Source organism: Cibotium barometz, chromosome 3 (assembly GCF_041138505.1).
Source record: "Cibotium barometz isolate CiBa-2024 chromosome 3, ASM4113850v1, whole genome shotgun sequence".
Lineage (NCBI taxonomy): Eukaryota > Viridiplantae > Streptophyta > Polypodiopsida > Cyatheales > Cibotiaceae > Cibotium > Cibotium barometz.
In genome coordinates this window covers 26,804,829-26,820,851 of record NC_141048.1, presented here as the reverse complement: position 1 = coordinate 26,820,851, position 16,023 = coordinate 26,804,829, and positions in this window count along the sequence as shown.

The window sequence follows — 16,023 nt, the reverse complement described above, 5'->3', positions numbered from 1 at the left end:
CGATAGAAACCAAGCACAAGCTCACACTATCTCTTTGCATTCACATGGCTACCCACTTTGACAACTTCCGTGAGTTCCTCTCCACCACCCCGTGGGCGGGCAAGAGCGAGCTCTTTGTCATGTTCTCTCGTGAAATCGACTTTGAAAAGTCGCTCACCCTTGCGTCCCAACATTATGAGACGCAGATTGCATACATGGAGCAATACTTGGCTCCCAACTCCATCTCCTTTCCCCATTGCCCCAATGATCGATGGGTGCCTGTTGAGCTGCTTAAGTACATTCAACAATATGTGCGCCCCTACATCCAGCGCCTTGAACGCTTCATCGACATCTGCATTCCCGCAGGAGCTTACTGTACCTTCAATAAGCAGGAGGTGAAGAGGGAAGGGCAATTTAGGAACTAGGTTCCTCTCGTGGCTCGCCACTTTTTTGTTCCTCATCAGCTCGATGAAGATTCGGATGAGGAGGTAGAGATGTCTACAGTTGGCAGGGTATTTGAGGGATGACAAGGAAGTGAAGGCAGTCTTAGAATTACAGCAATGTGATGAGCTATGGTGGATCAAATGCTAGAATCAACATCATTAACAAAGTGATTAGATGATAATTAAGACATGATTACTGAGTAATTAGGCATGGATAATAAAAAATCAATAAATTCTCATTAGGCCAATGCCTCAATTTATAGTGTTTACATCCAAGCATCTAATCCCACTGATTTCTCCTTGATTCACTCCACCTCTTTTGCTTAATTTAGGCATGGATAATCAAAAACCAATAAATTCTCATTAGGCCAATGCCTCAATTTATAGTGTTTACATCCAAGCATCTAATCCCACTGATTTCTCCTTGATTCACTCCACCTCTTTTGCTTGATTCTCTCCACCTCTCCCAGAATATATCCACACTTCCTAAATCTTCTCATGCTACCCTTTACTCTCCCAGTCGATTCTTCTCACCTTTTCACAGGTTCTCTCACATTTACATATTCTATTTTACAGCCTCTAACCAAGGGCTTGTTCCCGCACACACCCTATTCACTTGTATATTTCAACACCTCCCCTCAAGTGAATACTCCTAGCACACCTGGACCCTATACCAAGTTTCCCTCTTACTTGATAGTCCACGACTAGTGCCTAGCACACCTCCCCTCAAGTGAACTTAGCACACCTGGACCCTATACCAAGTTTCTCTCTTACTTGATAGTCCACGACCAGTGCCTCAAGTCCCTAAACTCATAGTCCTTTAACACACACTCTCTCTCTCTATGTGTCCAAGGCTACTACAAGTGCCTGTGACCTTGACTAAAGTGCTCACACATACATCTACCACATGGCCTACATCATCAGTGGCTCAGAGGTGGTTTTACTTTGTTGGGGTAGGTTACATTAGGCTATGGGGTCTCTCTCTCTCTCTCTCTCTCTCTCTCTCTCTCTCTCTCTCTCTCTCTCTCTCTCTCTCTCTCTCTCAGAGATTTTCACATGGCTTCTCACTCTTTGGAGCCTCACATCTTCTCTTGTCTTCAGTCTTCTTGTCGTGTGGCAGCTTCTCTTCACGCGTCCATGTCTTCCTCTTCTTTCAGTCTTCTTGTTGTGGCAGCTTCTCTTCTCGTGTCCATGTCTTCCTTCAATGCTTCCTTTAGCTTTTCTTCTTGGTGTGAATCTTCCTCTTGGAAAGAGATGTTCTTCTTCTTTCATGGTGGCTGGGGCCATGAGCTTGTCCGTCAGTTCTTGCTCCATGTGAGCAACATGTTTAAACATTTTGTTGACAGTTCTTTTGGGCTTTTGATGTTTATCTTGTATCATTATGCACTGCAAACCCAAATCTATGTGGGAGGTCTTACCTCTTGCCTTATTCTGGACAAGGGCAGTGTTTGATCCCATTTTTACACTGATGTAATGTGCCCAATACATAATGCATATAGCATTCATTCTTATGCACATTCCCAAATGCAACTCTGGTTGTGAATATTCTTGAATTTGAGTGTGATTTGCAGGCATTAATCCCCTAGGGTTAAATGCAAAATGATGATTACCACAAATTTATCAGCATAATTTTACCAAAAATTACATTAAATCAAGGGTAACCAATTTGTACAGAATGGTTGGAGTATCAAACCAACTCCGAATTGAAATCTGAAGTTATAGGGATCTGTCAGATACCTAATGGTTAATTGCACCAAAATACAGTGTATGCGGGAGCCCAGATCTGAGGCCTTAGAGTTCAAATCCTTTCAAGGCCATCAATAGCAATTAGTCTAGTAGAGGATTAAGCCAAGAAACACAAGATTTGACCAAACATTGAATGCTTAATCTCTGTTTTACCAAAGTCACAGGCAGATTTGATGAAGAGCTTGGATCTCACTGTAGACTTGATCAAATCAAATTCTGACTTCACCATCTTGTAGAGCATACTTGAAAACCCCCGGGGGGATAAGAGGAATTAGACCCATTTGATTGGATGAAGTAGAGATCTTATTTTTCACTCAGAAAATAGGCGCCAGTGAATTTGTGAATTTTTGGAGTTCTAGGTCGCAGTTTGCGCTTCTGATTAGATTGGCTGGAGCACATTGAAGTGGCTATCTATGGCTAGAAGGGTTTGGGCTAATTTGATGTGTGCAAGGAGAGGGAGCTCCTCCACTGGCTGGGGGTACAGAAAGCTTCTTGAAAATAACTAAAAAATTGATTATTTTTTAATTATCTACTAATCCTAATTAACTAGATAATGGGCTCATAAACTTGATGGATTCTAGGCTTGGCTTTGATACCATATTAGAATTATAGTAATGTGATGAGCTATGGTGGATCAAATGCTAGAATCAACATCCATAACGCCGCTATCTACGGGTGTTACCACAGGAGGGGACGGCCTCTGGCCATAGAGGAAGAATGAGGATTGCCCCTCATCCCCCAGGCTATATAGTGTGTGGCCTGCCGTCCACACTAGCTTGGCCGCCCATGACTCCGCACGGGTGTCCTCTCCCACTGAACCCCGGACATGGCCATCCGGTCTGCCAGTCTCACAGGCTTTACAGCCTACGTGATAGTAATTAACTAATAGCTTAATGTAGGCATGGATAATCAAAAACCAACAAATTCTCATTAGGCCAATGCCTCAATTTATAGTGTTTACATCCAAGCATCTAATCCCACTGATTTCTCCTCCTTGATTCACTCCACCTCTTTTGCTCGATTCTCTCCACCTCTCCCAATATCTCCACACTTCCTAAATCTTCTCATGCTACCCTTTATTCTCTCCTAGTAGATTCTTCTCACCTTTTCACAGGTTCTCTCACATTTACAGATTCTCTTTTACAGCCTCTAACCAAGGGCTTGTTCCCGCACCACACACCCTATTCACTTGTATATTTCAACAGGCAGGTAGCAATAGGAACGAGTGTTGGTGTAGAAGAGCAGCTTGCATCAGAGTACTTTTCCCAGAGGGTGCACAATCTGCACAGCTGTGCACAATCTGCACAGCTGAACAGCCCACTGTAGTAGAAGATGCGGGGTCATCTTCCCCACACCAGCAGGAGAGCAAGGTGCTGCCAGAGCTTGAGATCAATCTCTTGGGCATTATATGCACGCGATGTGAGGTGGATACGTCCAACCTCGGTCCTCACCTAAATAGTGCTATATTACCCCTTGGAGAATCTATCGCAGCAGAGACAGTTGCTTTGGTCAAGGAAACTGTGGTTGAGACCGCAGAGCAAGCCCTAGTTCCAGAGGAGAAATTCACAACCTTACAAGACAAGCTAGAGGCTGAAAAGGATACCCTTGCTGCTGGAGCAATGGAGGAGACCAAAGCACCAAAAAAGGATGAGGCTAAGTCCTCAATTGACCTCTCCGCCCCCACCAGCACTCACTTTGGCAAAAGAAGACATTGTGCAAGAGGTAATAATCGACCTTTTACAACCTAGAAACATTTGTAATTATGTACAAGAAAATATTTTGGATTTTCCTTTGATTGCAGAGGATGGTTGAAATTGACGCATTTGTTGGGAGAGGCGGCGACAGTAGAGACCAGGCCAAGGTCCATGGACATGACGCTGCGTTGGCGCATTATCTTGGTCGACTTCCTGTGGATGGCATCGCCATTATCCATAGGGACTACACCTTCCCTCAATCTGCCTTCACTCTCTTCTTTTTGTTGAAAGCCCTCTCTAAGGTGCTCTGTGTAGCCTCTATGGCACAGAGCACCAAATGTATAGTTCTAATTAAAAAATCCCTTGCCTTCCATGTTTTTGGTTCTGGATTTAGGGGTAAGCTTCTTGCTCGTATAGGTATAGCCAAAAGCATAGGCATAGAGGATCCTCAAGAAATAGCCCAATCACTCCTTGAGCACACTCTGCCCAATAACAAGAGAAGGAAGCTCAATATTGTAAGAAAGCTTTTGTAAAGATGATGTATCATTTCTTATTATGAATACAATACAATTTTTGCAAACTTATTTTCATCAAGTATATCATTGTTTTTTTTAGTTTGTACCATCAATGTTTTTGTGAATGCATCAAAAATGATCCTTTGGGAGCCTGGGGAGTAGTGCAAGAACAGCTTTCCTAGCCCTTCAGGAGCAATTATGATGCATTGGATGATAAATAATGTATTTTTACACATGATTAAATGTATTTTTATCTTATAAATTACAGTTTCTCATAATCAATGTACTCAACTTGATTATAAATGCATCAGAAATGATCCTGAGTGACTGGGGGAGCAATGCCAGAATAGTGCGAATTTTGAGCCTGCACCGTCGCTGTGCAGAGCCTAAATTCTCACTGTTCTGGCATAGCTTCCCCAGTCCTCCAGGAGCAATTCTGATGCATTGGATGATAAACAATATAATTTTACACATGATTAAAGCTGTTTTTATCTTATAAACTATTATTTCTCACAATTAATTTACTCTTCATAAATGCATCAGAAATGATCCTGAGTGGCTGGGGGAGCATTGCCAGAACAGTGCAAATTTTGATCCTGCACTGCCGATGCAGAGCCTAAATTTGCACTATTTTCTGGCACAGCTTCCTCAGTCCTCCAGGAGCAATTCTGATGCATTGGATGATAAATACTATATTTTTACACCTGATTAAAGGTATTTTTATCTTATAAACTAATATTTCTCACAATTAGTGTGCTCAACTTCATTATAAATGCATCAAAAATGATCCTGAGTGGCTGGGGGAGTAGTGCCAGAACAGTGCGAATTTTGAGCTTGCATTGCCGATGCAGAGCCTAAATTTGCACTGTTCTGGCTTCCTCAGTCCTCCAGGAGCAATTCTGATGCATTGGATGATAAACACTATATTTTTACACATGATTAAAGGTATTTTTATCTTATAAACTAATATTTCTCACAATTAGTGTGCTCAACTTCATTATAAATGCATCAGAAATGATCTTGAGTGGCTGGGGGAGCAGTGCCAGAACAGTGTGAATTTTCAGCCTACACCGCCTGCTGCTGTAGAGCCTAAATTCGCACTGTTCTAGCATAGCTTTCCTAGTCCTCCACGAGTAATTCTGATGCATTAGATGATAAATACTATATTTTTACACATGATTTAAGATGTTTTTATCTTATAAAATGCTATTTCTCACACAATTAGTGTACTCAACTTTATTATAAATGCATCAGAAATGACCCTGAGTTTCTGGGGGGAGCAGTGCCAGAACAGTGCGAATTTTGAGCCTGCACCACCATTGTAGAGCCTAAATTTGCACTATTTTGGAATAGCTTCCCCAGTCCTCCAAGAGCAATTCTGATGCATTAGATGATAAATACTATATTTTTACACATGATTTAAGATGTTTTTATCTTATAAACTGCTATTTCTCACAATTAGTGTGCTCAACTTCATTATAAATGCATCAAAAATGATCCTGAGTGGCTGGGGGAGCAGTGCCAGAACAGTGCGAATTTTAAGCCTGCACCGCCGTTACAGAGCCTAAATTTGCACTATTCTCGCATAGCTTCCCCAGTCCTCCAGGAGCAATTCTGATGCATTAGATGATAAATACTATATTTTTACACATGATTTAAGATGTTTTTATCTTATAAATTGCTATTTCTCATAATTAGTGTGCTCAACTTCATTATAAATGCATCAGAAATGATCCTGAGTAGCTGGGAAAGCAGTGCCAGAACAGTACGAATCTTGAGCCTGCACCACTGTTGTAGAGCCTAAATTCGCACTGTTCTGGCATAGCTTCCCCAGTCCTCCAAGAGCAATTCTGATGTATTGGATGATAAACACTATATTTTTACACATGATTAAAGGTATTTTTATCTTATAAACTACTGTTTCTCACAATTAGTGTGCTCAACTTCATTATAAATGCATCGGAAATGATCTTGAGTGGCTAGGAGTGAAGTGCCAGAATAGTACGAATTTTGAACCTACATCACCGTGTTGCAGAGGCCAAATTCGCACTGTTCTGGCACAGCTTCCTCAGCCCTCCAAGAGCATTTCTAATGCCTTGGGTGACAAACTGGCACATGATAGACACTCCATGTTAAACAAACATGATGACATCGAGACATTGTAAGAGAAACTTAAAATTTTAATTATCAAAAGGTTACAAATGAAAGCCAAATAGGCTTGTTACAAAGGGGGGTTTGAAACAAAAGAGTTGCTTCAAAAAAAAGGTTAACATCTAAGATCTCTAGATCGTGTCTCGCTCGCCTCGAATACGCCAAGCTAGTTGCATGTCCTTGTTGGCAGATATGGTAATCCTCTTTGTATGTATTGCAAGGAGGTTGGTGTCTTCAAGAAGCCCAACAAAGTAAGCCTCGGCTTCTTGCAATGCTTCAAGGGCAATCCCCTGCACACGGAACTCTGTTCTATATCGTTGGAGAATCTCCTTCACTGTGCAAGCAAAAGGGGCTCTTCTTATGAGCAACTCAATGTTCCTCTGATAAAACTTGATTTCTTGTAGAGCCCTATGCCCTTGGCACATCCTTCTCCTTGGAGCTCTCTGTGTTGTGTTAGTGCGTTGGTGGCGAGGTTGGGACTTCCTTGGCTTGAAGAGCTTGACCTTTCTACGCTTGCGCGCACTTACAGGAACCTCCTCTTGGTCTCTCTCATAGTCTGAATCCTCCTGCTCCTGTTGCTATGGTACCTGTGTATCAAGTTCCTCCCACCGTGTCCTGGTAGTAGGGTCTTGCCACCTATGGTGCTGCGCAATGTAGGAATGTTTTCACCAACCCAGTCGAACTGCTCATCATTGGCCTCTCTGTCTTGATCTCTAGTGTGGCTGCATTGTGGGGTCTTCTTCACACGCTTCCTCCCACTACTAGAAGGGCCTGCATGTGTGTGCGCTGGTGTTGCTGTGGGAGGAGGGTTGGACTCTGGTGATCCCATTGGGCGTGTCCTAGAATCCAAGGGGTCACTCTCTTCTGTGGTATCGCCAGTATGTTGTTGTTGGGTGCCTTGCACTGTGTTTTGTGAAGGCATGGTAACACATGCGGTGTTCTTGGTGCGTGCCATATCCATGTACGACTATGCTAATGTGGTGCATGCCATATCCATGTACGACTATGCTAATGTGGTGATGTGCTGGTGTCCTTACGTGGGTGTCTACGTAGATCTTGAGCTCAAGAGCTCTAAAAAAGTGAAATGAAAATGAAGTGAGAGAAGGAACTATTAATAGTTTTTTTAAGGGAAAAAAAACCTAACTTAACTTATTTTCTTAAACTTATTACATCTAGATTTATGCTGGTGTGTGCAAAACCCAACGCCTCCCTTGTCTCCTCATTCGTGCACGCCAAGCACCATGCCTATGGGGAGCATTGGTCTGCAACCATTCTAGCCGAGCATGACTTTTTGCAGCCTTGCGTGCCTCTTGCGCAAGAGAGAGAGAGAGAGGGAGATTGAGAGGGAGGGATCTTGAGAGAGGGAGAGCTTGAGAGGGATGGAGTTTCTGCAACAATGGAGAGCTTAGAAAAGGAAGAAAGAGGGAGAGGGAGCTTGAGACTGAGGGAGCTTGACAAGGAGGGAGAGCTTGAGAGGTATGGAGTTTCTGCACAGCAATGGAGAGCTTAGAAGAGGAAGAAAGAGGTTCAAAATGAGCTTTCCAAACCTAGAGTATGTTGGGGGGAAGTTTGAGAGGGAAAACACACTTTTGGGAAAAAATTAAATTTTTTTAATTTTTAGGGTTTTTCATATGCGCGATTCTAGGTGGGGGGACCTCTAAGTTTGGGCCCAAGAGGTAGAGGGACAAGAGTAGTAATTAGTCCCCATTAGCAAACCAAAGACTAGGCCCCCTAGGGTTAAAGAAGTCAAAAATGTGCACCCAGCCCTCTTCCTATTGGTCCATTCCTAATCAAAAGTTAATCCAAGAGGCCCTCTTTGGGTCCAAAAAATTCCTAATGCCTCCATGCTCAGCACTACAAAAGACATGATGAAGGGTATGCCTGCCACCTCAATCACCATGCCTTTCAAGATGCCCAAGGTTCGCACTCTCCTCTGATCAGCTATGCATACCAGAAATGGTGCAGGATCCCATGCTTGCCAACCCATGCGCTTACAGGTGGACTCCGTTGTTGCGATATTGACACCAGCTCCACCATCGATAAGCACTTGATCAATTATGAGGCCTTGTAAGCCTACAGAAATTTCTAGAATTCTGATATCAGCCACACGAGAACTGCCGCCACCACGATCTCCAGGTGAGCTACTTGCATGGATGACATCGCAGTCGGTGTGGATGCCTTGCCCATCTCCTCTGACGGAATCAATGCTTTATGAAAGTTTGGCACCAATTCAAGAAGGTGACTCAATTTGATTTGGAGAGGGACGTCAAGCAATCCATCCTAGTCTTCACTCTCTTGGCCAAACTCGGCTGTTGGGACAGTTGTTCCGAAAGATCCTGCTGCGCCTGTGTGGCAGAGGCTGCCCCGAACGACTAAGGTATGACGTTGATGAGAGACAGCGTCCCAAAATTGCACTTTACTTGGTCCGGACAGTGGAACACATTCGGGAGCTTGCTTGTCCACCCAAGAAGTAACTTGCTGGCAAACAGCTTCGTGTGTGGTCCAATCCAGAAGTGGTTGCGCTGTGCACCGACTGGGGGGCTTCAATTTGTGACCAGAGCATGTGACCACACACACCTCCGGATCTAGAGTCGCCTCCATCGACTCAATCTGAACCATGGCCATTGCTGGTTGTTTTCCTGTAGCTTTTGCCAATTTCTTAACTTTCTTCCGATCATACTCTCGAGCTTCTGGGCAATCTTGGCGCCAGTGTCCTTCCTCTGTGTAGAAAAGATAAATTTTTGGACGACGGCCCAGCCTCCGCAACCACGTCCATGATCGCCACCTCTACCACCACTGTTGTTGCGATAGGGTTGCTCAGAATTGTTCCCAACCTGTACCCATGCGACTGAGAGTTCTAGCAGTTCTGTGTCTTTCCCACTAATCATGACCTGGTTGCTGGGGCGAGCCTTATGTCCCCTCCCATGATAGTAACACTCCGACGTGTTATTGGAGTTGCTGATACAGATAGCACACCACTTGTTGTTCATCGCACATTCCGTTGCTTGATGGCCAGGATTACAGCAATGAGAACACCAGACTTCCTTCGTGGACTTAGCAGCCGAAGACTCCCCTGCGGGCCCCGTGCTGACCTTCCCACTTTTGTGAGATTTCCTGGTCTCCTGCACTGGTGCCTCATCAGAATTTGCACTGCTACTGTCCTCCGATTCACTGTTCGAGCTCCATGTGTCCGAATCCTCCACCGAGTTGTGTCGACGGCATCCCCATGACGTGCTGCTATGCGATTTCTTCTTGGATTGCCTCTCATGGTGGTGGAATCGTTATCCTCCAACGACTCCCCGGCGAGAAGACTGATCAGCAATGACCTCCGCCAGTGGTGTATTCACTTTGTCCATAGTGGCCAGGGCGGTGCGTAAGTCCTTTGCTAAGCCCTTCAAGAAATAATCATTCAAGACTTCCTGGATTGGCCACTGCGCCTGCGAAACCCACTGCAGTAGCATCACTCAAAATTTTGCAGCATAATCCTCTGCTGTGTGCTTGCCTTGCTTGAGGACCCGTAGCTGCTCCACCGTTTGGGCTACTATCTTCTCCACACGGAACTGGCGCAGGAACGACAAACGCACCGCATCATAATCCTGAAAATGCCCGACCGGATATTTTGCCAACCATCTGGATGCTTTGCCGCTGAGGGTAGACTTGAAAACTAATTTCTTGTGGAGAGGATCAAGGCACATTCAGGGCATAAGAGGTGTCGAACGGCCAAACATGTGCATCCGGATCTTCTCCTTGTTTCCCTCAAAACTTAGAATACTTGATGTTGTGGGCTAGCACGGCCATCACGACAGGTGGCTGGTGTGTAACCACTGGTGGTGAAGGAAACAGCCATCGCGTCGTCGTCTGAGGAGAGGTTTGGGGTGTCAAAGGATGCCCAGCCGCCTTTGGAGTGCAGATAGGAGGATAGGAACGGCTGTTGGAATTAGGGTTGCAGGAATGCACACACAACTTCAAGAAGATGAGGAAGCTTGAGCACAACACTGTAGTGTATTATAAGTGCCAAAAATGAAAGATCACCAACCCTAAAAGATAATGGGCGTATATACAATGCACGGGGGAAAAAACCTCCTAGTGAGGGAAAAAGTGCCCCGGCGGTCCTAAGTGTGTTCACACACATCACTACTATAATATGGTAACAAATCCCCCCTGGAGTGATGCGGTGAACAAGAGCTAGCACTCATGTATAGGGAAGTTTCTAGCTATGTGGACGAATCCACAAAAGGGAGTAAGCCCAAAGCTTTGCGAAAAGCTTCGAACTTTTCACGAGGCAGAGCCTTTGTGAAAAGGTCTGCAAGGTTATCCTGTGTTGGCACATAAGCCAAACTGATCTCTCCTGCAGAGAGTCTCTCCCTGACATAATGGTAGTGCACCTCAATGTGCTTTGTACGAGCATGGAACACTGGGTTCCGCGCAACTGCCAATGCGCTCTGACTGTCAGTGAAGATGGTGGTGGCAGATGGCTGCCCAACACCCAAATCAGCCATAAGGCGTCTGAGCCACACACACTCAACCGTAGCTGTGAAAGCTGCCCTGTACTCAGCTTCACAACTAGAAGTGGCCACAGTAGGTTGCTTCTTGCTCAACCATGATATGCATGAGCTTCCAAGCATGAAGCAAAAACCACTCGTGGACACGCGTGTGTCATAACAACCAGCCCAGTCAGAATCTGAAAAAACATGTAAATCTGGCGGCAATGATCCCCCCTTGGGATAAAACAACCCAAGATGCCGAGTACCACTCAAATAGCGAAAGATACGCTTCACTGCCTGCCAATGCTTAATGCCTGGGCTATGCATAAATCTGCTCACCTGTGAGACTGCAAACTGAATGTCTGGCCTCGTAATGCATACATAAATGAGGCAACCAACAGCTGTCTGATAGAGTGTGACATCAAAGTGATCTCCAGCATCATGAAGACTCAACTTCAAACCTGTCTCCATTGGAGTAGCAATAGGCTTGCAGTCTTCAAGGCCAAATCTCCGCAACAATGTTTCAATATACTTTGTCTGACACAAAGCAATACCTCCATCACACTGCTTAAATTGTATCCCCAAATAATGATGCAAATGCCCCAAATCTGACATCTCAAAAGAGGCATTCAAATCAGCCTTAAAATCAGCAATATGACTCTCATTTGGTCCTGTGAGCAGCATGTCATCGACATAGAGAGCAATGATTAGATGTACACCATCCACACGTTTAACATACAAAGTGCTTTCTGTTGGACTATTCTGAAACCCATGTGCAGTCAAATATGCATGTATTTTTTCATACCAAGCTCGTGGAGCTTGCTTTAAACCATATAAAGCCTTTTTTAACCTGCACACTTTGTTTTCCTGCCCTCTTTGAACAAAACCACGAGGCTGCGATACATACACCTCCTCATGCAAATCTCCATTTAAGAACGCAGTCTTTATGTCCAGCTGATGTACATTCCAACCATTATGAGCTGCTAATGCACAGATGCTACGAACAGTGGTCATACGACATGTGGGAGCAAAAGTCTCATCAAAATCAATGCCCTTCTCTTGAGCATAACCTTTTGCAACAAGCCTAGCCTTATGGTGATCCACTGTGCCATCAGGCTTACGCTTCAATTTGTATACCCACTTAGTGCCAATGGCCTTCTTGCCAGGGGGCAAGTCACATAAAGACCATGTACCATTCTTCATAATAGCATCGTATTCTGCTTGCATAGCAGCCATCCAATTTTCTGAACTTTGTGCCTCATCAAATGAAACAGGCTCACTTTCATCGCACATACCAGAAACAGCCAATGCATAACAATCTGACGCATAAGAGGCACCATGAGAGCCAAAACGAGTGCAACTAGACAAAGGGGCATCCAACTTGCTGTCACGCAAAGTCTGCACCAGCCATCTAGGCATAGTCCTAGAGCCCTCAATCTCTTGTCTCTCATCCTCAAGTGCATCATGCACATCTGCATCAGATATAGGCTGATCTGTGCCATCATTTAAAACCTGCATAGGCTGAAAAACTGCCTCATGAGGTATTGCACTTGACTGTGCACCACTGAAAAGAGGCAACAATGTATCATAGACATCACGTGAGCTGATATCTGTCTCCTTAGTACATGAAACCAAGGGCTGAACTACATCTTCCACAAATACAACATCACGGCTAACCAAAATGCGCTTTGTCTGTGGATGATACAAACGATAGCCTTTGCTCTCAGCACTATATCCAACAAAAATACATTTGACAGCTTTGTCATCCAATTTTCTGCGATGTTGCACAGGCACTAATGCATATGCCAGGCAACCAAAAACACGTAAATGGCCAACAGATGGCTTGCGGCTATGCCAAGCCTCATATGGAGTGACAACCTGTAATGCTTTGGTGGGACACCTGTTTAGTACATAAGTGGCACACATGACAGCCTCAAGCCAAAAACCATGTGGTAGACTTTGACTCTTAACCATACATCTTGCCATTTCCATGAGAGACCTGTTTTTTCTCTCAGCCACAGCATTTTGCTGTGGTGTATACGGCACTGTACATTGGTGTTTTATCCCACGCTCAGCCAGAAATGCATTAAATTCTGAAGACATATACTCCCCCCCTCGATCTGAACGGAGGGTGCCCATCTTACTTTCTGACACATTTTCAGCCATAACCAAAAACTGTTTGAAGCACAAAAACACTTCGGACTTTGCCTTCAAAGGATATACCCATGCATGCCTGGTAAAATCATCAATGAAAGTCACGAAGTAAAGGTAGTTTCCAAATGATGGAGTTTGCATGGGACCACAAACATCACTGTGAACAAGCTGCAATCTGCGTTCAGCTCTCACTGATCCATCTTTGGGAAAGGAAGCACGCTGCATTTTACCCAATATGCAGCCCTCACAAACATGCTTGACAGGTGCCTCAAGCTTAGGCAAAGAAGACACCATTTCAGATTTCTGCAGGCGCAGCAAACTTGCAAAATTCAGATGACCAAAACGTGCATGCCACAGTTTTGCATCTGAAATAGCCTGCGTATCCATAATAGCACATGCTGAATCCTCTACACATTTGCCATCCATATTGAGCTTATACAGCCCTCGACATAGTGAACCAGATGCTACAATAATGCCACCACAAGAGAGATCATGAACAGTACATCTGTCATCCACAAATTTTACAACCAAACCTGTTTTGGCAAATGCGGAGACTGACAGCAGATTCTTTTTGATCCCTGGCACATACAATGCATCAAAAAGTGTAAAGGTGTTGCCATTTGCAACATTCAGCACAATCTGTCCAACTCCTTCAACGGGATAAGAGGAGTTATTGGCACAAGTGACAGTATTCCCTGTGGGAGCAGACTCAAGGAAAGTGAATAAACTGCGCTGCGAGGTGATATGCTTAGTGGCACCACTGTCAAAGTACCATACATCTGAATCTACTGCAGACATACATGTGTCATGCAAAGATGGGTCATAACTGCACTGCGCATTGAATGCCCATTCTGTATCTAGCACAACATTAGCAGATTCATTGTTAGAAGGAGAGGCATCTGCAACAGCCATACCAGCCTCTTTCTTCTTAGCCTCTTTCGCAGCCAGCTTAGGACACGCTTTTATGACATGATCATTTCCCTTACAGTACTTGCAAAATGTCTTCTGTTTGTCACCCTTCTTCTCATCTTTATCTTCCTTCTTTGGTTGCGCAGCATTTGCAGATTTCTGCTTACTAGAAGAAAAGCCAGCTTTACCTTTCCCGCTTCTCTGACTAGCAACGAAAGCTTGATCTGCGACACGCATAATATTCCTGTTTTGCCTTGACTGGTCTTCTTGCAGCAAAACAGAAACTAACTCCTCAAATGATAAGGCATTGGGATTGCCTTTCATCATCAAGCGAAGAGTGGAAGCAAAACCCTGATAAGAATCTGGTAGACCATTCAAAACAGTCTGCACAAGTGAACTGTTTGACAGGATTTCATCTGCAGAAATGAGCTGCTCTTTGAAATCCTTGATCTTTGTCAAAAAGCTATCCATAGAATCACCTTCGTTCATATGCTCACTCTCCAACTGTTTTCGGAGATAAGCAACACGAGCCTCATTTCTTGCCTGATACAATGTGGCAAGTACATCCCAAGCATCCTTAGAAGTCCTGCAGGAGCGAATATGTGGGATAATGGTACGTTTGACAGACAGCGCAATCAAGGCATGAGCCTGCGCATCTCTACCATCCCAACGAATCTGCTCTGCTGAAAGTGGTGGTTCTCGAACAGCTGCTACAGCACTTGTGCCTGCACCATCATCAACAGTACCTGTTTCTGATGTGTTTGCAGCATTCCCAGCCACAATAGGACGTGCATCAATACCCTGCACAATGTTCCATAACCCCTTTGCTACCAATACATGTCGCATCATATATGCCCACAATGGATAGTTGGTGCCATCCAACTTATCCTCAGCAGCCAACATGCGGAATACATCATTGTTGTCAGCCATGGCCAATGACTGTACTACTAGATGTAAATGCTGTCTGTAAGAGGTAAACCTGTATAAAATCGACCTGTGCTATGTAGCACAGCCCAAAACAGACGAATGGGCACCTGTCCTGCAGATTTTAATCTTGACAGAAAATCTGCACAGTAGGACGATTTTGCCTGCGCAGTACTTGGAATGCAAAAACGGAGGGCGAAATGACTTCAGATCAAAATTTTGAAACGAACCTGCAGACGCTCGTGAAACCTCGTTGCAATCGGAGGAGATGAAGCGGCAGGTGCCGGTGATGCTGCCCGGGAGGAGGAAGCCTGCTCTGATACCAATTGTTGGAATTAGGGTTGCAGGAATGCACACACAACTTCAAGAAGATGAGGAAGCTTGAGCACAACACTGTACTGTATTATAAGTGCCAAAAATGAAAGATCACCAACCCTAAAAGATAATGGGCGTATATACAATGCACGGGGGAAAAAACCTCCTAGTGAGGGAAAAAGTGCCCCGGCGGTCCTAAGTGTGTTCACACACATCACTACTATAATATGGTAACAACGGCTCCGTTGTCGCAAGCCAGCCTCCGGCCTTGCCGGGGAAAGAGGCGAGCTACTCGTTGAGCCATGACGAGCTTTGTCAAAGAGATGGTGGCTCCTCCGCTGCCCAGTTACTGGGACCACCAAGAGGTCCCTGAGAACGCGTGCGCATTCGTGAACATCATGGTCGCCAAGTGTAATCGCATTTACTTCATGCTAGACAGTAAGCGATTACGAGATTGGTTACCTTCTTGCACAGCATACTTATCTTACAGAAAGACAGTAAGCGATTACGGGATTGGTTACCTTCTTGCACAGCATACTTATCTTACAGAAAGACAAATGATTAAATTACAGCATCACAGATTGAAGACAAGTATGGAAAATTACACAGAACATTGCAACAGATTTCATTGATTGAAGAACTCCATTGATTCATACATACAGATTTCATTGATTGAAGAACTCCATTGATTCATACATACAGTTACATC